Source organism: Pararge aegeria, chromosome 12 (assembly GCF_905163445.1).
Source record: "Pararge aegeria chromosome 12, ilParAegt1.1, whole genome shotgun sequence".
NCBI lineage: Eukaryota > Metazoa > Arthropoda > Insecta > Lepidoptera > Nymphalidae > Pararge > Pararge aegeria.
The window spans coordinates 6,745,828-6,769,598 of record NC_053191.1 but is presented as its reverse complement, the minus strand read 5'-3'; the positions used below and the strand labels follow the sequence as shown (position 1 = coordinate 6,769,598).

General features: G+C 34.9%; 1 protein-coding gene across 3 annotated transcripts in view; it reads right to left on the bottom strand.

Moving 5' to 3' along the window:
* The window catches only part of LOC120627980, a 102,380-nt gene that overhangs the window by 52,915 nt on the left and 25,694 nt on the right, over nucleotides 1-23,771 (bottom strand). For all 3 annotated transcript variants that reach the window (XM_039896130.1, XM_039896133.1, XM_039896132.1), the window contains one exon: nucleotides 11,178-11,215. The gene's annotated coding sequence lies outside the window, so the exon portion shown is untranslated. The remainder of the gene's footprint in view (nucleotides 1-11,177; nucleotides 11,216-23,771) is intronic.

Genomic DNA, 23,771 nt, shown 5'->3' with positions numbered 1-23,771 from the left:
AAGAACATAGGCTACCTTTTATCCCGATTCCTTAAGGAGTTCCTGAGGGCAAATTGAAAATTGTTTACGAACTAAGCTGCGGGCAGACTGTTTTTAAATTTGTTATGCGTGTCACCTATGCTATGGAAAAGGACATGTACTTTTTATTGCGATCTTTCAAATAGTTCCCGTGGTTAGATAAAAATTGTTAATTAGCGGAGCTTTAGGCGAAATTTGTTACATTCATAGATTGCAGCCTGAAAAAGCACATAGGCTTCTTTTTGAACCGGGAAGTAGGAGAGTTCCTGCGGGGATAAAAAAACCTTAATCTACGCGAACGAAGTCACAGGTATCAGCTAGTAATCATATAATGGTATAAATACTATGTAGCAATAAGGCCGCCAAATTGTATGCTATGTGCGACTTTTGTGTATTCTATTTTCAGTATTTTATGTGGTTTACAATAAAAATGCTTTCATTCATCCATTCCAATACGTAAGTTTACCATATTATACACAATAAGAGTTTGGGATTAAATTTGTAATGCTTTATTACGTAAAGCTACCTTATTACTAAATTTCATAAAAATCCATGCCGTAAATTTAGCACGAAGAGGTAACAAGACAAATGTCCCGGCAACTGTTTTTCCTGCCACGTATAATTTTAGTACCTTCAAGGCTAGAGTGAATAGGCTTTTTCTAGGCAAGCGTGCTAAAACCTAGACCTCATCGTTGCTTTCCAACGGGCATGATTGTTGTCAAGCGCTGGCCTATCGTTAATATAAAAACATATCACACCCTCAAAAATTAGGCTGAATGCCTAATTTTTGCTTATCATGTATATTAAGGTGCACTTGTCTTATGTCACTGTCTTCGGCATAAAAACTTAATATCCATAAAGTTTCTGTATTTACCGTAAGGAATAATTTATTTAAACAACTCAAATTTACTATTGTATGCAAACGAAGATCTTAAAGTGCGAAAGTGATCTTGCATGTTTGTTCCACTTTCACGCCTAGTTTAATCTATAGATCTTTTCAAAGTTTTAAAAGAGATAGTGATGTGACTTACGTGTTTACTTAGATGGATCTATGAATTAGGTATTATAAGTATATTCTTTGTTTTTTGTCTACACGACAAAGGACTTTTGTGACGACCACCTTCGCGCAGCGGTGAGCGATTTCGTTGAAAAAAAGTTGAAGGTCCCTGGTTTAATTCCCGGCAGAATCAATTTGGGAATTTATAATTTCTGAATTTTCTCCGGTCTGGTCCGGTTGGAGGCTTCAGCCGTGGCTATTTACCACCCTACAGACATAGACGTGTCGCTAAGCGATTTAGCGTTCCGTCACGATGTCACGTAGAGACCGATTAGGAGTAAGTATGGGTTTAATAAAACTGCCATACTCCCTAACAGGTGAGCTGGCTACCGTCTTAGACTGCATTATCACTTATTATCAGGTGAGATTGCAGTCAACTTGTAGTGGAATAAAAGGTATTATAAGTATTAAATATTGTGTAGATATGGGTCCTTAAACGTCTCAATTTTAAAAATGGACAGATTCCGACGAATAATTAAAATCTCTGTTCTTTATTAAAGTCGGTTAAAAACGTTTTCTACTGTATGTATATTGTAGTTATACGGTTATGGAGGTATTTTTCTTAAAACATGTCGGTAAGTACAATAGTGTAAGACGTGATTAGCATACTCTAATATAATAATAAATACACGTATTTGACAGAGTACCAAATTGAACACGAGAAAATTATAATTCAACTTTCACTAACCATTAGAGAATGTTTTAATGTTTGCAAAATTCACATAATATACTTCTTATCTTATTATTCCGTATAATAAAAATGCATTATTTTATTTTCTTAGTGTTAACCCTCGAGTGGCTCGTGCAAACGTTCCATGAAAAATAAACTCGCTAATTGAATAACGTCAGTATTTTACTCAGATAAAAAATCCCGTTTCATCACAATTTTATGCTATTTAACTCGCTTGCCATAGATCATATTCTACTTATATAGACAAAGAGCAGACAAAATAATACCCTATGGATCTAAAAATATTCAAATTCAAATTCAAATTCATTTATTTCAAGTAGGCCTACTTTATAAGCACTTTTGAGACGTCAAGTATGTATGTTTGTGTGACTCTACCACCGGTTCGGAAAGCAGATTCTACCGAGAAGAGCCGGCAAGAAACTCAGTAGTTGCTCTTTTCAATATTAATTGAGATATATCAATCAGTTAATCAAAAATACTTTATTGCACAGAAACACAAAATAGAAATCAAAAACAACAAATTTACAAGTAATTTAAATTTGTGCTACAAAGGCGGTCTTATAAAGGGATTTCTTCCTGGCAACCATTTATATGAGCTTCGACGTCCACCTGTATTTTCCGAGGTGCCTAATCGGTATCAATAAATATGCGATTATTTGATACCTCGTCATTCTGTGTTTTGCTCATAATTATATTAGATTGACCTGAATAGAAGTTAATCTTCTAATCGAATACATCAACTTAATGAAATGTCTAGATCAGGTTCGGTCATGAAGCCATTAAATTAATAAACACGTTAATAAATAAACATACGAACAAGGTAAATATAACCGGAATTTAAGTTGAGCTGTTTTGTTTACCTATATTTTTTATCTCGACGAGCGACTGAACTCCAGTAGGTACGAGAAATAAGCATACTTCAAAATACTGGGAGACTGACTTATAAAATAATATAAAGAAGATATAAAGTTAGAAGTGTAACAGGAAATTTGTAAACATAAGCAGCATAATATAAGACGAGATGGATAGTGGAAATCTTTGCAAGATTTAACGCACAGAACCTAATTTTAAAGTAAAATATTACTTACTTATCTTATATCTAGTATAATATGAATTATTTAAGAACTTTCATTGGCACTAACTAATAGTGAAAAACTTTTTTCGTTTCGCAGACAATAAACGAAACCGATTTCACTATAGCACCCGTGCGGATCCACACACGTGAGTTTTCATGCATCAGTGGTGGGCAAATGTGCGATTTCGAAGATGTAGATACTGATAGTAGTAAAATATCTAGGCGAGAAGACAACGTTTTTATGTCTGATAGGCTTGCGCCTGGCATCCTGAGATAGCCTGTGTTAAGATGTAGGCTGGAGGGCGCTTGACAAGTAAATGCCTTGCTCTTTTAAAGGTTTCCAAGTAAGTGTAAATACAAATGGCAGGAAAGGCGTTACATACTTAAACTTAAGTTAAGTTTGTTATTATTTTTTTCTTTTTGTCAAATTATTATTCATAGAGTGGTATCATAATAAATAAATACATTACTCTTATGTTCAATTTCAATTCAATAAAAACAGCAAAACCCGCACTTTCCTAATGTCTTAGTATGTGTATTATAGTAGATAAGATATTTCTAAGTATATGTATCTATATTTTAGAGAACTTCAAATATTCTCTTATTCGTGTTACTATTAATATATTTCCCTGCCGTGTCAATTGAAAGCGCCATGTTTCAAAAAGAAGAAGAAGAAACACTTTATTGCACGTATAACATACAGGAAAAGAAACAGCAAGGAGTATACAGTACACAATGTAGACATGCAAAGGCGGCCTTATTGCTGCAAGCAATCTCTTACAGGCAACCTTTGTAGATAGGACTTACAGCAAGAGAACGGGATAGTGCCAAGAGAAAGAAAAATACGCCCTTTTCAGCAGTACGTCCGATCTCTACTAGGTAGGTTAGTTATTCGTATACTGCAGTAGGTAGGTATCAAAACCCTCGTTTGTAATACCTAGGAGAATAAAATTATGGGTTTACACATGTGACACCGTTCGCTAGCTAAGCATTTCAAGCGAAACTACTCCGTAACGACGTCGCTTAAATATGAGATTCGCTTGCATGTATAGGGCTAAGGTGTCGTGACTTGTGAGAACAATAAGCTATTATTCTTGTACATCGGATTGCGGACGGAAGGCGAACCCATGTAAAGCAACTGACAATAGATGTATGGATGTACGTTTTTTGCCCCAGTTCTGTCTGCCTATGTAATAAGTACTAAATGGGTGACACGTGTATTTGAGGGATCTATGGCCCTGCGATGTTAATTAAAAAAACACACAAATAAGGTGTATCAAGTTTAGTCTTCTGGGAGATCTATTTCGTAAATAACTAGTTTGCTCTAAGCTTTTCTGGGTGGAATTAAAGCAAAGCTTTATCTTGGTTTATAATTTTAACACAAATTTTTATAGAAGTAGAAGCAATGCGGAATGCATTGCTTCTACTTCTATAAAAATGCAATGCATTGTAAAATATATTACCAAATAGGTTCCAGTGATGGATTTAGACTTCTTTTTGAAAATCGATAATTTTTATATCTTAAAAAAAAAATTACGATCACAACCTTTTCATTTCGTAACTCAGAGAAAACAGGCAGAAAACTGCATGGCAGATAACTTTACTCTTCACAGAAGTACAGGTTTGAATTTAGAACGTACAAGACCAAAAAGAACGTCAAAAACCACTTTAGTAGTGTTTCTCGAAAAGGCAGTCAGTAATTTCATTCCAACAGTTTTAAGCTCTAAACGCTTGTCATAAAATGGGGAAAATGGGAAAAGTTTGTGAGCTAGCATCATTCCGCGGGTGTGAAGTGAGACGTGCGCGGGGTGTTTTCACTGTTTTTGTACACAATGCACTGCATGCAATAATGGCTGAATGAGAGTTCTGTATTTTCTTAATTCTGTAGCCAAAAGCGTGATTTCCACGATCGGAAGATTTTAAATATTTTAAAGAATGCACAGTAGGTACCCTTTATATGTTTATTAATAGGGTACCCGATTTCTTGAGGCAGAGATCAGGTTTTGTGGTATTTCTACCCAATACAAACTCCCTCAATAGCCACACTTAGCATATGTTAGGAGGCTTTGCTATCTCTCACTGATCCCTTGCACAACTTGTTTAGCTTGTCGCGGTAGATACCTACTGGTCCAATATTTCATGTTATGGTTTATGATAAATCGCTAATCATACTCTATTAAGCGTTTGATGTAGCGCATCCTTGTTCTACGTGGTTGCAATTAACCAAGGTTGCGGCTGTGCGGTTACGTAACCGTTAACTGTCACCGTAACGGTAGGTTGTAAGCAGTAACGGTAGCTTGACGCTTGAACGTTATTAGTTCATATTTTACTATGAAATGCCTAGGTCAGCTATCTCACTGCATCAGGCCGGGATTTCTCGAAAACTAGACCTGATTCGGATAATCGATTTTTAATTTAATAACACTAAATCTTATCTTACATAAATTGCCTATAATGCGAACAATTAAGGTTTAATGAGACATAAATATATTGAGATTTGGTAGAGATCGCTTTTAAGCGATAAGGCCACCTAGTGTATTCTTTCTTTATTTCAATGGTCTTTTTTTATTGTTTTGTCTTTGGTGTACAATAAATGTATTTGATTGATTGATTATATATATGTAAAGAAACTGTTTCAATTGACGATCGAATCACACGAAATAGACTTTAAACTTATTATTTATATGTATACCTACTTCTTTAAATTTTTATTAAAGTGTTTATACCTACTTGCAGGAAATAACAAATATTTTATTTGAAAATGCAAATATTTTTTTGTTCTAGATGCATATAAAAATCCCATTGTTTATGCTCAGTTTTTAAAGTATTACATTTAGGAATATTATTCTAAATGTAATAGGTAAATAGTAAAAATGGGCCATAAAAAACATATTTAGACTAATTTTGTAAAAATTTACTATAAAAAAATAATTTCTTCGAAAATCCGTCGAAAAATCATCGGAATGAGAACCTCCTTTTTTAAATCGGTTATGACATAGAATTATTAATGCATTTATAATTGACCTTCATGTTTTAATTATACTATTAGAAAATTTAGGTCACTCATAATTGTATCAATAATTGAGGTCACAATAATTAATGACATAACATATTGATTAAAGTAACTGTATCATTGTGCATAATATTTATATCATTTTGATCATATAATAATAACGTTGTAAAAATTGTTTGAAGTAATATATCTGATACCTTCATTTCTTTCGGGAAGTATTTTTGTGACACAGTTATTTTTTACTTAACGTCCACCTCTCACCATTTTCTGACTAGCAAAGTAGAAATTATATTCTCACTCCTTTAACATGATTTATTTCACAATTTAAGCTGACTTGAAGTGATTTTCTTTTTTTAATATTGCAGCTTCATTTTTCAAATTGAATTGGTGTTTATAATTCATTGAACCTTTTCTAAAAAAAAACCTAACCCGAGATAAATTCAAACTTCAGCATCAAAAAAAATCATCTATCTACAAAAAAATGTCGATTAATAAATTTCAACAATCATCCGTAGATTCTAGAAAATAAAAACGAGACGAATGACTCTACAGTAACTTTCTTACAGAGAAATAAAAGTTAATACTTTTCCTTCTTTTTTAATGAAATTTAAAAAGAAGGAAAAGTAAGTTTCGTTCAAAGAAAGTTATGTTTTACTTGCTTAAATCGAAATAATTTTAGAAAAGCTAAAGGTTGTTGGGATTCGAACCCGGCCTACCGAAAGTGACGCCGAAGTCCTAACCACTAGGTTATCACTAGGCTACTTACCGCGTCTATTTTTGAATTACATTTCTGAGCATTTACGTTAACCATGGCTAGGGCACTCAGTTCTTATTCCAAACCAAAACCACAATTTTTTTTTCTTTATTTTCGCTGCATAGGACAATGACCGCTTTCGAAATTGGGCAAAGAGCCAAGGTTGAATTCCATTCTGTATATTATACTGTTATAAGCGATATACAATTGCTTATTTGGCAAATGCTTGCGTCATCCATCAACCCACCGTGCAACGCCTTGGTGGGTTACGCGCTGACGAGCCTTTACAAAAGAATCCAACGACCTTTGCGTGGTCGAATAGCTGATCCGTGAGTAACATTAGTGGGAGAAAATATTGTTAATTGTTATGAGCATAACCAAGGTCACTGACATAGCCCAAATTGGTGTCGAAAGACCTAGAATGATGACCAAGCCCGCTGGGCCGAAGTGACGGGCTAACGCTACCTAACAATTCGCTAACTTTATAGCGAAAGTTGTATACTAGTTGCAAATTTCATACAGTAGGTCAGGTTTTAGTTTTGTAGTCTTTAAATATGAAGATTTACTAGAATTTTACATCACGTAACGAGATGTAATGCTGTCGACAGAAAACCGCCGGGCTGCGACAGCGGTTCAGCGGCTTTTATTTGTATAGACTTGGAATAAGAACTTGGCACTAAAGACGTAGAATACTGCCCCGTCTTTTGACATGTTAAAAATTGAGAGTCCGACAGACGTTCTTTTCCTAAGCGCAAAAACACAAAGAGTTGTATCACAAAAACCGGTTCCATGTGGCATAACCTGGCTTATTAAGCAGCACTAAAACCTTAACTCATTTGAGAACAGGAACCTGTACCCAGAGGCGTGCATAGAGGGTATGCACTGGGTATGCAGACGACATAAAATGAAGAAAATCTCCAGGTAGAGTTATAAAAAGGATAAAAATCATACCCTTAAATATTTATAACTTGTTCTGGTATTTTTCTTAATTTTATATCATCTGCATACCCTGTGCATACCCTCTATGCACGCCACTGCCTGTACCCGTCACTAGGTTATCATTAAAAGACTAAAAATTGCCATCATAATAACAAACATAGAAACAAAAATTAATCACTCCGTCTAATGAAGGTGTGCGTCGAGCTATACCCATAATTAAACGGCGTACCAACTTAAAAACATTGTGTTGAGAAAACAATGAGCTTTCGAGACGCGTATGGGAACCTCCTAACCGCCTGGCCTCGATGTCTCACGGCATATTTTGGCGCCTCTCTAGTATTGTTTCGAGGGTCGCATTGCCACTTCGTTAGACATCATTTGATAATTAGGTAATGCTTAAGATCTCCAAATCTCAACAACTAAAAGTGACAACTTGTTATTAAAATTTAAGAGGGCATTTGGTGGTTTCAATGCCTCGACATGTGCCTTAAGCCTATCGCACAGAGCAATAGTGTTTTAATATTATTACTGCTGTTGTTTCAGAATTATAGCCCTTATTTTAGGGACGCTAAGATATGCCATAAAAACTGTATTTTACATTAAAAATTTAAAATTGTGGAGCACATGTGATAAAGCGAAGTAATAACAATAATGTACGAAAGTAAAGACTCCGATTATAAATCTATACCGGAAAAAAAACCAGCTATATCGGATTTACATCGACGGTTATGTTTTATGTTATCTACCACTGTTAGTAAGCGATGTGTAAAATATAATAGGTAAATTAATATTAAATAGGTAGATACTCTTCTAAATATGGATATTTGGTTATAACCATGAGCTAAAACAAACAAAACAAAAACTAACAACTAACTAGCCATTGTTTTCCTAAACCATCGTGCAATTATTACGTAATCGAAAAATCACATTGTCATACATGCAATTGTTATCATATATCAATTAGCATATAATGAATCCTCAATTTTGTTATGGACATACGATAACTGTCCACTTTTCGTTCACCAATTTAATAGACTCATGTTTCTTTAAATATTTTTTTTCCCAACCGAGTTGGCATAGTCTATTTTTTATTTTAACGTAAACTACCTTTACATATAGATAACATATTATTTATAAGTACTTTTTGACATTTTAAACTCGTATGTGCTAAATCGGTTTTTCTTCTACATTCAAACTTACATTTAGATAAAATATAGCCTAAAAGTAATAACAACCAGTGAAAATTTAATTAAAACTCAAGATATTTTTGATTAGGCATACATAAATATGTTTATACCAGCGTGCCGTAGTTATTTAATAAATATAACTGTAACCTTACATATCTAGTATTCGTTTCACAAGAAACTTCCTTCTTTAAAAACTTATTAAAACATTCATAACTTTTTATTTCATAATGAAGCTGTAATTTATGAATTTTAATAACATCAGAGTGGTTGATTTTTTCATCATTTTATATTTCTTAGGATATTTTTTCACTTGAATTCTACATGAATTATAAACTTATATTTGATTTAATTAAAATACAAATTACGATACCGTGTAGAACTGTAGAATGTATATTCATAACAGGTAGAAATTGGCTCTTATAATGACCTCTCGTTAGTTTAAGAAATGGAAATAGATTCATCACCATGTACACAGCAGGCACGGAATTTGAGCACTAACCCACCCCGCTACCCCAATAAGCCTTTACTATTTATATTTTATGTTTATTAATCCTCGTAATATTAAGAAAAAACTGAAGTCCTTCTTTTTAAGTAACTTGTGATCATTTTTATACACAACATGGTAAACTGGCAATAATGTTCTGTAGTAACGTACCTAGATTTAATTCTCTGTTAGCATATATTACAAACCTGCGTGGTTTTCTGATGCTAGCTATAAGTATTTTTTATTTTTTTTGGAAACTTTATGTAATAAATAAATAAATAAATAAAATATCACATGTGAGTAATACGAATAGGGACCGACAACTTAAAAGTTTTACGGGATGTTTGTAGGAATTTATTTGACAGAAAACTCTATTCATTTTTCCGACCCGGGAATCATCAGACCTAGTTACATGTGATCCGTAGACGAACACGCTGGCCACGGGACCAACGTAGCTCTTGAATAAGGTCGTACAATCTGATGACTACGTAATACAATTAGTTGATAGCACTTAGTAACTCAGATGTTGCTCTTGAATCCGTATATAATTTTAAAAGTCTGTTCACGCGTTTTTCTGAGCAGACGTTAACGGCACAAAATTCTTGTATTAGTTCCAAAGTGTCTAACGGTCGTCTGTTCGGCCTGCGGTCATCATTGAAGACACAGAAACGTATAATTAGCAATCTTATAGACTGTGGACTGACACGAACGATTCGTACATACACGTGAATAGGTTTTTTTTGTTCTATATTTTATAGAACATACAATGAACATTGGGAAAGTCAAGTCAATCAAGAGTACATAAAATGTTGTAATTTAACAACTGTTAATTTCGTACTAGGTATTTTATATAATGCTACCTCGATAATGCTCTCAATATCAATAAGTTAATATAATTAACTTATACCTACTTACTTAAAATGTAATTGTACAAATGATAATATAAATAATAAAAAACATGTAGCCCACATCTTTCATCTTTCATTCTTTTTATACCCCGTACCTAAAAACATGAGTATAATTTTATCTAACATCTAGTACAATAAAATGCTCCAACTTAGTTTAAAATGAATGAAATGGTGGTGATAGGTGGAAATAATACTGACAAAATTGTAACTACCAAATGCTGATGAGAATGGCTACTAATATGAATAAGATAAAAATAGTCCCAGTTCAAAAAGTATTTTACAAAAGATAACATAGATAATAAAAACTTGAGTATTAATTTTACTGCACACCTAGGGCAATAAAAAGCTGCTACTTTGTTTAATGTGTCTGTTGACTGAAACAATACCAGGAACTCTGTAATGGATTCAAGTTTGGAACCCTCATAGAATTACGGCTAAAGTCAATAATAATCAGTATAATCCAAAATCTTCGAATAATATAAAATTTCTATTAACTTTCTTATCGACAGGGAACAGTTTTTTATATTTTTTTCTATTTCACTCAAGTTAGCCCTTGACTGCAATGTTAAGCCTGATGTTAAGTTAGGTGCATTCAATGACGGTAGCGGGCTAGCCTGTTAGTTGTAGGTATATGTACATAACATACAGCTTTGAGCGTTACCCCGAATCGGTTTCTACGCGACATCGTACCGGAATGTTAAAAGCTTGGCGACACGTAAGACAAAAGCCTACCACCAGACCCGACCGTACCCCTGCCGGTGATTTAACCTGGGACTTTCAACTTATAATACTACAGCGTTCACCACTGCGCCAGGGCGGTCACCAAAGTAGAAAACCAATCGAAACACTGCAAAATTATGTTTCCGATCTGAAGATATTGCATTAGATTTCTTATTAATTTCTGGCATTAGTTTCAAGTTACCATATCATTTAATGCAAACAATGTGCTATTAATGGGCCTATTTGAATTATTACGTAGTTCTAAGTGGGACTTCGGTAGAAGGATAGTAAAATATTTTGTTGTAGGATAATAGAGTTAAGTAAATTTTACCTTTGTCTATATTTGATCAGCTTGACTGTCACACCAACCTGAAAAAGAACACAGGAATATTGAGAATAGGGAAAGTTTAAATTATCGAGCGCAAACTTAGCTAGAATGAAAAAATAAATGAAGGGAAAAGCGTGTAGGATGAACAATATATTATCTTTAAGGTGGCCCGAACTGTCAGTGTCGAGTGTGCCAAAGTCAGTTTATTTCTCAAATATCGATTCTGGACCCGCACTTACAATACAAGAGTATGTTTTCAATTCAATTCGTTTATTTGCTGATTGGTTTTACATTGTTGGCAGATAAAATATAAGGACAAACAATCCGCCTTAGATGGCATGCAAAAAATTTATATGGTCTTGCACTAATTCCTAATTGCTAAAACACTGTGGTAGAAACAAATACAAATACTGCTAGCAAAATTTCGTTATTTATATTTATATCCAAGATGTAAAGATCGGGTTTGCTGCAAAGCCGTTGATAAATAACAATATTTTTTTTATTTTTTACCTAATACCTTGTTGCTTATGCGCGGAAAAAGTACATTTACGAGTATATGTATGGTTGCGCCGAACGAAGGTACAAGGACGTCAAAAAAACAATAACTTCAACTAAAAGTGTTCGAAGTGACTTACTTAACCTTTGATCTGACCCTAGAATCACACCTTACACATTTAATCACCTTACATTTTCCTCACAATAGAAGTGAAAAGTAGTGTGTAAAACTATATTGGTCATAAAATGGGTTTTATGACCGAGTTGAGCATCTAGTAGTCTCTACTTGAAAATTTTATGGCGCATGATCAAAAGACTAGACTAGAACCCAGAGCCGCAAAGTCAATTATATAGATGACTATATTATTTTAGATGCTTTTATGCACAAGTGCATCAAATCGAGTTTTAGTCCGCTAACACATACCCTAAAGTACATAGGAGCATGAGAAGTGAAAATATTATAATATTACAAGAGTGAATACCTACACAGACCTTTATTCCGAAAATTAAAAACGTGTCACCGAGATAAAGCATTTACTTCATTCAAATCCCAAAAAGGAAAACAGAAACTTATATGGAGGTCGATATTTCAACTTGCACCGGCATGTGTGAAAGTTGATGCTGATATCAAATAATGGAGTTCGATATCGGCATTCACTTGCATTTATTTACTTACCTACAGGAATTACCTTACCTACCTAGAACTATGAGGTACTAGTGACTGATTAGCTTGCTAATCTATGGCCCAAAAGCTTCTTGGTTTGCCGGGGCCAAGAATGATTATGTTTGAGTATTTCTGTAAAAAAATCTGGAGTTAGAAAATTAGCTGCGTACAAAAAAAAAAAAAATTAAACCTTCGGTTTCTGAGCGACATCGTACCGGAACGCATATGATTATCTTAGTAGCATGTCTTTGTTCACAGGGTTGTAGCCAGGGCAGATAAATCAGAAATTCTTAATATCCAAATTGTCGGGGATCTAACTTAGATCTCCGCTTTTAAGAGTACAGCGTTGAATGCTAGGTCACGAAGATCATAGAGAGTACTATGCCTAGCAGTAGGACTAGGGTTGCCAGATCGATTCTTTCTGTTATCGGTATCAAAAACCGGCTTTGGTCGGGAGAAATAAAAAAACAAGTTAATATTATTTATTATACATAATATATTAAGTAAACAAACATATTTTTGGATAGCACTGTAGATATAAGAAAAAAAAAACATAGTTGGTATTTGTGACACATAAGATAAGAACCGAATGAGCATGTTTATTGTTTTTGTTCTTGCCATAAGTATTTGTAATTTTTTTTTGTGTGTTGTTTGCAAGTTTCGTTTGACGAAAATGTGAACTTAAAATTATCGAACTTGTTGTTTGGGAGATTATTTGCTTTGTCGGGAGTCGGGAGAACATACAAAAATTCGGGAGAATCCCGCCAATTCCCGCCCGTCTGGCAACCCTAAGTAGGACGCTTTATTGTCTTTATTATCATCATCAGCGTAACTAATGTCTACTGCTAGGTTAAGGTTACTTCTCATAGGAAAGAGATGTCTTATTAATATTAACCATTGATAATTCTATTGACCATCAAACATTTGTTACCGAACGTATGGATAACATTAAATGAATGTAAAAAGTATTGTTGATAATAGTATTACCGCAAAGTTAGAGTGTTACATAAAAGCTATGTGTACCTATTTTATGTTACGAGTAGATATTTTAGCGTTTGTATGCAAATAGTTTTACTTCACGTTACTTTACTAATTGGGGAGGCGTTACGTGCATTTGCAATTATTACAGTTGTAGGTACTTTTTTGTGGGTACTTTTTGGTGTTGTACACTTTTACCGGAAGAAACCTGTGGTCAAAAGTGATTTGATGAAACTAAAATATTTGCGGTCGTGGGATGTTTAGGTACGTAATAATGTACCCTCTTACTAATAAACCTTGTAAAGAGGATGCGTAGTAGGTACTACAATGTTTTTGTCTTCTTCTGTCAAATGTCAAATTATTGAGAATAGAGTCAAAACTTTGCATAACAGCTAATCTTCACCTATGTAATGTTTAAAATGGCCAAAATCATAATATTACTATCGTCTGTACCAATGAATAATATTTTATATTCTGTGCGCCAAATGATTAACGTACTTGCCAAATAGTAATTCTACCCTATAGATTTTGAGACGCTGTCAGAAGTTTAGTAGATTTTATACTTACGCGTGCGGGTTCTACTTACCTATTTGACCGCGTAAAAATTAACTTACTGTCACTAGATGGCGCTCTTTAGATTCCATAAAAATCATAGTTCAGTTTCACACGATACAGTTATTTTGATTAAAATGTGATTGAAACTATAGATAAAACCCGCCAACCCTCGTAGTAACGTAGCATTTTGCAGGTTTAAGGTCTAAATCCCTCTCCTATATGACAAGTGTTGTGCCCAGTAATGGAACATTCATAGGCTGAGGATGATGATGTTGACCAGTAATATGTTGGTATACAAACGAAAATAGTCGATGACTTAAATGGAATGTAACCGGTCACTCAACCTACTCACCTTGGTCGGAGGGCAACCAGTCTCTGAACAATGGCGTGTTTATACTAGACGCAGGCCAACAGCTAACTTTCCTATGACAACTTTACTAGGAGGGGACTACAACTTTAACTTAGGTTCCTAGATTTTTCAGTAAATTGATCTTTGCTCCCGTGTTATAAATCGAAGTCAATGTATCATATTTTTAAATTCAAATAGGTACCTAGGTATACAAAAAGTTTGTACACAGTAGTGCCTTTGTACAAAATTTGGTTGCTCGCATTTGAGTGGTTTTCGAGTTATACTTTGTATCTTTGGACCGTAAAACTAAAGACATTAGTTTTACAGTCGCAAATCCTGTACTTCTGATTTTTGTTTTACAAACGTGTCAAAAGCCTGAGCTAAAGAATTTTAGGCAAAATTGAGCATTAATTGATTTTAATAAGATCGTTTTTACTGCGATTTTTAAGTATTCTCTTGTTCTAAGGGCTAATGCTACAGAAATAAGCAAAGCTAAGCCCACAATCAACTTTAACTTTTTGCCTTTCCCACTTATGTCATAAATGTGAATGTCGCTGCGTGAAAGATATACAACCAAACAAATTCACTTTCGTGTATTATTAAATTATTAATAAAGTTTGTATGTTTGTTTGTTTCCTAGGTTCGGTTATGCAACTGCACCGATTTCTATGATTTTTAGCATTTATATTATATAGCTTATACGATATGTGCCAAACTCTACAAAATTAACGACATAGCTTTGATCCTTGAAATAAGAAAAAGCCCGAAAAATTCACAAAACTACGTGACGCGGTCCCGATCAACAGCTTGGGGTTTATGTATTTGAAAAAAAGAATTTCCAAAATCCCATTCTTCTTTTAGAGAGGAGCCTTTGAGGCCTTGTTTAACCTTTGGATATAAGGATGATATCACAAGCTTTTTTCAGTACATTATTGTAACTAACCAGCTGTTGATGTTTCTTCGTGCGTGTTTACTACGGTTTTTTACATATCCCATGGGAAACGTTTCTATTCAGATTGCTACAAGAAATAGCCTATGTAGCCAAACAAACCAAATTGGTAGGCTGCGTAGAAAGACAAACTCAATTTCGAATTCATAATATATCAAGAGTTAAGATAGGTTCGATATGTTTGTTTTTGTTATATTTTAAATATGTTAATGTTGTGGTATACAAATAAAGAGTTTAATAATAATAATAATAGGATTATTTTCAACTACTTCGTAAAAATTGTATTCTAAAAACCCTCGTTTAGTCATACAGCATTGAGAGCAGGTGAAGCAATGCGGAAGACACCACACTCAAAGGCTAGCATTAACTTTATAATAGGCAAAGGAAAAGTTGTCTTGGCTTATAAGCTTCGATGATGGACATAAACTTACTTACGTCAGTTTATTATTTTCCGCCGACAGTCTCTCGCCTGGCTATAAGCTAAATGGATTCTAATCGTGAAATCTAATATCGCCATAAAATACATAAGAAATGACGTTAACAACCTCAGCAAGGAAAAGTGGAGAAAGGACAAGTGATGGTTTTATGACTAGAGGGCAAACGCAAACAACCGGGAAGCGACTCGTGCACCTAGCGGCTTCTTCACCAGTGCAAAGGGAATTCGAATTTACCCGTGTCGCGTTAATCTCCTAGTTTTTTTAAACGGTGAAAAGTTACCCATTAGCCTATCTAATGGGTAACTTTTCGGAGTAGGCCGGTAATGGGTCGATGATGACGATGATGAAGTTTTATCATGAAGTACCTGTATATGTTTACTAACGGTCCCTCGTGACTTCGTCCACGTATAAGTTAACCTTAAATGATATGACATGCTGCCGCGGATTTTTTTAGAACTTTTACAGGGGAACAACTTTGTCAAACATGATCGAAACTTTAACCGTTTACGCAGCGCACGCAGCGGAAGCTCTAAAAAAAACCCCCGATTTTGAAACATTCTTCATTAGTGCTATTTATGCTCCTATTGGTATTAGCGAGATTATATATTATGGCCTTCTTCGATAAATGAGCTATCCAACACTGAAATATTTTTTCAGATCAGACCAGTAGTTGCTGAGATCATCACGTTCATGTAAACAAACAAACTCTTCAGCGTTATATATTATAATACTATAATAAGATTATAAGTACATAAACACGTGTTAGATTCATGCTTAAAAATAAGTTGTGCTAAGTTTAATTCAGGCATCTGTAAGCATTTCTGGAGGTTTTATGATTACAATTAATGGGTGACATGCGTTTGACGGTTGAGTTAGTTAGCAATGAGTGAATAGGTATATTAAAAGTAGGTTAGTGGTGATGGCGCAAGTTGTACGGTTTGGTCCGTATGGCATCGGTGTTTTAACTTAAACGTTAATTAATGGTAAGATAAATTATTTAAACTCACTGCGTGGTTACACCCCATGAAGTCCATTCACTCGTCAGAAGGAAGGAAGGAAGGAATGAATGAATAAGTGGAATGAATAAAGAAACGAATTCTATATTTAATAAATAAATAAATAAATATACTACGACAATACACACATCGCCATCTAGCCCCAAAGTAAGCGTAGCTTGTGTTATGGGTACTACGATGACTGATGAATATTTTTATGAATTATATATACATAAATACTTAGAAAATACATTATATAATACATTATATAATACATTATATAATTTATAGCACTGTGTATTTATTTTTGTTTTAGTCACATGATTGCGTTGTTGTTAACGTCTACAACTGCGTTATTGGTGAGGACTACAGCCTAAACTATTCTGAAAGATGACTATAAGTTGCAAGACTATACCGCAGCCATTAATTTCGCACGGGGCTACATCGAAAGCGTCGAATTGTCATCGTAGCAAAGCACCTGTTCTTGTTTATAGATCTGGCAACGTCGGTTCTCTTACAAATAGCGAAGTGTCATCTATGTCTAAGTCTGTAAACAACCCGAGAAGATCTTTGAGGAAAATTCAGAGAAAGTCACACAACTGCAACGTTATACGCAACGACGTTGTAAATGTGCATTTCGCAGAGTAATTTCGCGCAATCACACTCGTAACACGTGAAATAATCTGGCATTTACTGCGAATAATAAAAAGAAAGTGGCGAATTTTTTCACATATGTTTTATTACGTGATAGCAATGCGGATAAGTGTGAGCGAGTTGTTAAAGCGACCTCTGTTTTATCTGTAACCGCCGGGTCACTTTAAATGTCACCAGATTTTGAGTATAGAGACCCGGTTTTTTGTTAACAAAACGCGCTCGATTAAAAGCAATGATGTTCTTAATTTCAGACTCACTTGGCAGCGAATTTGTTCATACAGAATTTCCGTTTTTACGACCCACTAACAGGGTAGGTACGTAGTCCCGACGTGACCGGTCATTGGAGCCTCCCGCTTATAAACCACTGCGCCATGCAGGGAGGCCGTCAGAAGTCGTCAAAAGCCGTCGGAGGGTTTTTATGTAAATGGGACTCAACGATAGAAGATCTCATTTAAGCAATACCCTGTAAGTTTCATGGTTGCAAGGTTTAGTTTAACTCGTAAAACAGAGGGTGCGACTTGCAAATGTAGGAATATTTTATTTTAAGTTTTTCAAAGTACACTACACAGGCAACAGACAAAAATTATGTCCCTCGATTGTATCCCCTGACAGGGGATAAATTTACGTGTCCACCTGCTAAAACCTGCTAAAGCACGGGAAAATGGAATAGGAGAAGTTTATTATTACACATTTATTATTTGGATATCATTTCCACTTGTGCGCCAGTGCTCTGAGAGTTAATAAAGCTGTGGGAGAAGATAACTTTGTATGCTTTTCCCGGGGAGACAATTGACCGCCGCCCATGCTAGCCGTGCTGAGCGGCTACCTTAAATCGAATATCGCGATATGGTACCCTGACTTTCGGCTAGCATGAACAGGAGACATTTCCTCCCCGAGGAAGACCAAATTGTATCTTCTACCACAGTTTCATCAACTCGCCGAGCATTGGAACATGGGAGGAAATAACATTCAAATAATATACCTGCGTGTAATAATAAACATCTGTAAATTTCATCTGTTCCCTGTTGCCATGCTTATGGACACGTTAATTTCATCCCTCATCAGGGGATATAATCGGGGGATATAATTTTTATCTCCTGTCTATGCTACCGTGATACATCATGTATGTTATTTATTCCGATACGATACGACTATTATTTATTTATTTACTCTAACTCATATTTAAGTAATTATGGTATGTCAAAGTATGTATGAGCATATTTATTTTTTTATCATTAGTATTATTGTATTTGTGTAGTCTGGTTTATGTATTAGTATGTAGTTATTCGTATGTAAGTTTTAAACAGTGTACCTATTCGTTTTTTCTTTTAAGTTTTCCTAGTCCTAAGCTTGCCTAGCAGATATCGCTACTTAGCGATAAAGCCGCCTTTTGTATCCTACTTCATTCTTGAAGTGTTCGTTCTTTTTTTTTGTTTTTCTGAATGATTTTGTATATAAATAAAGAGTATAAATAAAAAATAAATAAATAAACATCTTCTTGTACATTACATTTCTAATAGAAACAAATTGTATTGCCATGCAAATGTTTACTAATCAAACGCTTGCGGCATTTTAATTAAATATCTAGATACTACAGTCTACACGTATTTACTAGCTAACTAGTAGTTTAAGAGATAGACGGTGAAATGAGGTTATACCTGTTTGTGGTAATTTTCTGCCTTGAGATAGCTCGACCTATCGCCTCGGCGAAAGTAACAAGGTTGCGATAATAACTATCCACGGTTGAACGAAACATGTTCTAGACAGGCGATGCTTTGATAAACTTCTGCTTGTGTAACTTTCTGATAATTTACGTTTATGTAGACAAATAAGTTTTAATTACTTTGAATAAGGATTTTCATGAAAGAGTCTAGCTGGTTCCAACATAACCTGCGATTTCATCAGAGTTTGTTTTGTTATTTTAAAGTTCCCGTTTGTATCTCGTACTAAAAGTATCTTCTGTCTATCTCTAGGCTGCATGCAATTTGTCTAATTATGTCAAGATCAGTTTAATGGTAACGCCTTGAATAGGGTAAACAACTTATTTTTTAAATTCCCGCAAAATGGGTTCCCGATGGTTTTTGTATGATAAACTAATTCTTTTGTATATTCTTTTTCGAACAGATTGTTCTGCTGTAAACTAATTCTTTTGCATATTCTTTTTCGAACGGATTGTGCTGTTATAGGTATATATTAACATTATAAATGCGAAACTGTGTTTGTTTGTTTGTTTGTCCTCATTCACGCCCTAACTAAGCAACCAATCCACTTGATGTTTGGCATAGAGTTGAAACTTCGGAGAGTAACATAACCTATGTTGATCTCCTACTCGTATTCCACCAACCATCAGCGGCGTGCACTTCATACATGCGCAAAAGCATTGCCTACCCTAAGATTTTCGTAAAACTCGTATAGTATTAGGATTTTTCCATTTTATGGCATCTCCCAGCTTTAGGCATACCTTGGTCAAAAGCTATATGCACTGCCTACCATCTACTTTTTATCCAAGGAAATCAATCTGCTTTATGCACAGGGTATGCATGAAGCAGATGTCGGGCCGTGGAAACAAATACCTGCCATAAAATGGATAAATTCCCCTCCAATTCGAGTTATATAAAATAATATGGGTAGGCAGTGCTTTAATGCGTGTATGAAGTGCACGCCACCGGGCGACAGCTACGAAGTTGGTACATAAATTAAAATATTCTAAAAGGTTTTTAACAGTAGGTACCACTGGACATTAGAGACGCGTTAATGAAACAAATCTATCCGACAAAGCAGCAGGCTTGGCTGTGTCTTGTTATTTAAGAAAACTAAATATTATTAAACCTCTTACGTAGAATCAGACGCACTTCGCATGGCAAGAAATAAAAGGGAAGCCACGAAGCCTGCATAAAAAAACCCCGGTTAAAACCACAACCGACTGCCGCATTTTTGAGTCTCTATATTAGGATGTGACTAGGTTACAGTTGCGCGTATTTCGTAAATACTTATAAAACATTGGTAACCATAAATTTTGTGTATAACTTCTACAGGGAATCCTGCCCTGCTTGAATACTCTAGCCCCAACTTAACTAGTATCTTCTAAGGCAATGACCAAACATGTACTTATATAAACTTTTTAACTGACTTCCAAAACGATTATTATTAATTTGATCTGAATGCTTGTTTTGCGATTGTCATATATCCTTGAAATTTCAATAGATTTTGGTGTTTTTTTTTTTCATTTATAACCGTTGGCCTCAACTCTGTAATTATTTTCGTTATTTATTAAATCCCATTATCGACATAAAAAATCTTCCTCCTTTTAGTATCAGTATAATTCATATTTCTTTTTCTTATTTATATGTTCACCCAAACTATAATGCAACATTTAACTTGTCCTGTGCTATGTTGCCTGATTACAAATCGTTTGTTAGCGATAAGGTCGCCAACTGTACCAGCCTAACATTTGCTAATTTTTACTATCTTTTTTTGTACAACAAAGTGTTTTACATGATATATATATATATATATATATATACTAGCTGTTGCCCGCGACTTCGTCGGCGTTTGATTTTGTTTTGTGATGTGGCGTTCAATTTAGTTGTATTTCTAAAAAAAATTTTAAGTATCCAGTATCGCATAGCCTTAAATAAGGGGTTTGCTGTGTTCCGTTGATCAGTTCTATCCTCTATTTCCCACCACATTCATCAGATCTTCACAAAGTTTGGGCAAATTTAACACATTATAACCTCTATAGTACAAAAATAATTATTTAAATCGGTTATAATTTGTCGGAGTTATGGTGTAAAATCGTCAAACACTTTCGCTCCATCTCCCAATGGAACAGAGCTTAATGTAGGGATAAAAGTAAAGTATATAAAAAGTATCCTATATTACTTCTTACACTTCCAAGAATATGTGTACAAAGTTTCATGAGGATCGGTTAAGTAGTTTTTGCGTGAAAGCGTAACAAACAAACTTACATTGACATTTATAATATTAGTAGGGATAGGGATATAAGAATGTAAGTAAAGCTTACAACTTCCAAGGTGTTGCTATTTTAGAAAATCGAATCGAATCTATTTGCAACGAGATTTCTAACAGACCTCATGACCTTAAGCTGCCGCTTTAATTTATGACATTGCTGAAATTGAACGAAAAAATAATATTTTTCACGGTGATTGGACTCAATGCTCGCAATAAATCTAGCAGTCACGATCTCTAGGTACAAGCCACAAGTGAATGTGAGGGCCCGAAGGCCGGTCTGTTCATGACAAAGGCCTAGAAGCATTCTACAGATCTCAAACATCACAGCAAGCTTCGAATTCTTGAGCAATCTCTTTTTATACTCACATTTTTTTTTATTCCACTACAAGTTAAACCTTGAATGCAATGTCACCTGGTGATCCCGATTCCTTAAGTAGTTCCCGAGGGAAATATAAATTGTTTACGAGTAAGCCTCGTGCAGACAGATTTGGAATTTTGTATGCATCTCACCTATGCTATGGAAAAGGACATTTACTTTCTGTACCGATCTCTCAAATAGTTTCCGTGGGAGAATTAAAAATTGTTAACTAGCAAAGCTTTAGGCTCGATTCTGAAGTCCACGCAGACGACGTCGCGGGCAGAAGCTAGTATAATATAATTTAACGACCTCCCTGGCGCAACCGTGATCGCTGTAAATTCAAGTAGGAGGTCCCGGGTTTGATTCCCGTCAGTGGCAATCGTGGAATTTATTATTTCTGATTTTTTTCTGGTCTGAACTGGTGGGCTTCGGCCGTGGCTTGTTACCACCCTACCGACAAAGACGTGCCGCTAAGCGATTTAGTATTCCGGTACGGTGTCGCGTAGGAACCGATTAGAGGCATAGCTATCATACTCCCTAACAGGTTAACCCACTACCATCTTAGACTGCATCATCACTTGCCATCAGGTGAAAATTAGGGCTAGATGGCGATGTGTGTCGTATAGTCGTAGTATATTTATTTATTTATTATTTATCTTGTAACAATACTGGGAAACCGTACTAGATGGCTCTCCATCGATACCATGCTAACTAACTAAACATCGATAGCGTGCTTAGATGACTTTCACGCGATCGAATAAGTAAACGTAGGTAGAAAATCTCACACTTGGCGCTCTGATCGAGATATTGCGGTTGCAGCTTTTTGGGTTGCCCGAGTTTGGGTGACGGTCGACTCGATTTATAGTTCTATAACTTCTAATACGTATAGAGGACGGCAGAGAATTAGGTGGAGCGATGTTTTCTTCAAAATGATGGGAGCCACATGGCAAAGACTGACGCGTGATATAGATGCATTGAACGGACTGGAGGAGGTCTTCGTCCAATATGCGTACTGAATTGCGAAACTGTTAAAAACAAATTAATATTTGTTTTTAAGAAACGTTAAGAAAAATAGTTACTAGGAACACTTTGTTTAAAATAATAGTTTGAATATTTATGTTTTTAACAATAATATTTTTTCATTTTCAGTAGAATAAAGGGCTATATTATTACTATTATTATTAACTTTTAAAACAAGCGCTGCTGTTTTTGATGATAATACTGTTGACTGTCTTGCAATTTGCTCAATCAATTTTATCATCGGCATCTTTATGAATCTTCGCCTCTGGACACAATACGCTTTGCTCTTATAAGAGAAAGATATAGAGTCGAGAGGCCCATCACCAGTATTCTGAGTGAATGTTTATTTATTTATAATTATGTACCATAAATTGTGATTGTGAACATGATACATGAAGTGTACAAATGAAAGCTTATCTCTATAAGAGATCTCTCCAGCTACCCCAGGTTGTGAGTAAGATGATTTAATTGAGGAATAGGTCAAATAAAGGTACAACATACTACATAATAACTACTAAGGATATTCAATATATCTAAATAATAACAAAATTGTACAAACTAATACAATAAAATTTGAAGATACTATATTATATACAAAATACATAAAAATAATATAATAAATGTTATGAGTTTTTAAACATTTTAGCCTCCTTCTGGTGCGGCTAGTAAATAAGATTTCAACTTGAATAAAGCATTGATGAAAACTGGAAACGCTCGACATTCATTCGCTTACGTAACCGCTTACATCGATTTTTCGGAAGAATCGATTCCCAGTAAGTGGCAAGTCGGCCAATGCCTTACGAATCGGTTATTGCTTTACTTATAGGTCACGATTTATTGATGATTTGTACGGTCTACTAGGACCTTTAATTTATTTTAAATAACTTAAAAAGACCTGCCCGCTATAAGTACGTTTGTATAATTGAAGTTTTGTTTAAGTACTAAACTTTTAGTTTCTAAACTTTTTAAGAACACAGCAAAACAAAAAACCCAAACCAAAACTTTTCGTCTCCTGGGAGGCTTCGGCGGTGGCTAGTTAACACCCTACCGACAAAAAACGTGCCGCTAAGCGATTTAGCGTTCCGGTACGATGTCGCGTAGGCGATGGGTTTCATGTAACTGCCATACCCCTAACCGGTTAGCCCTTTAGCATATTAGACTGCATCATCAA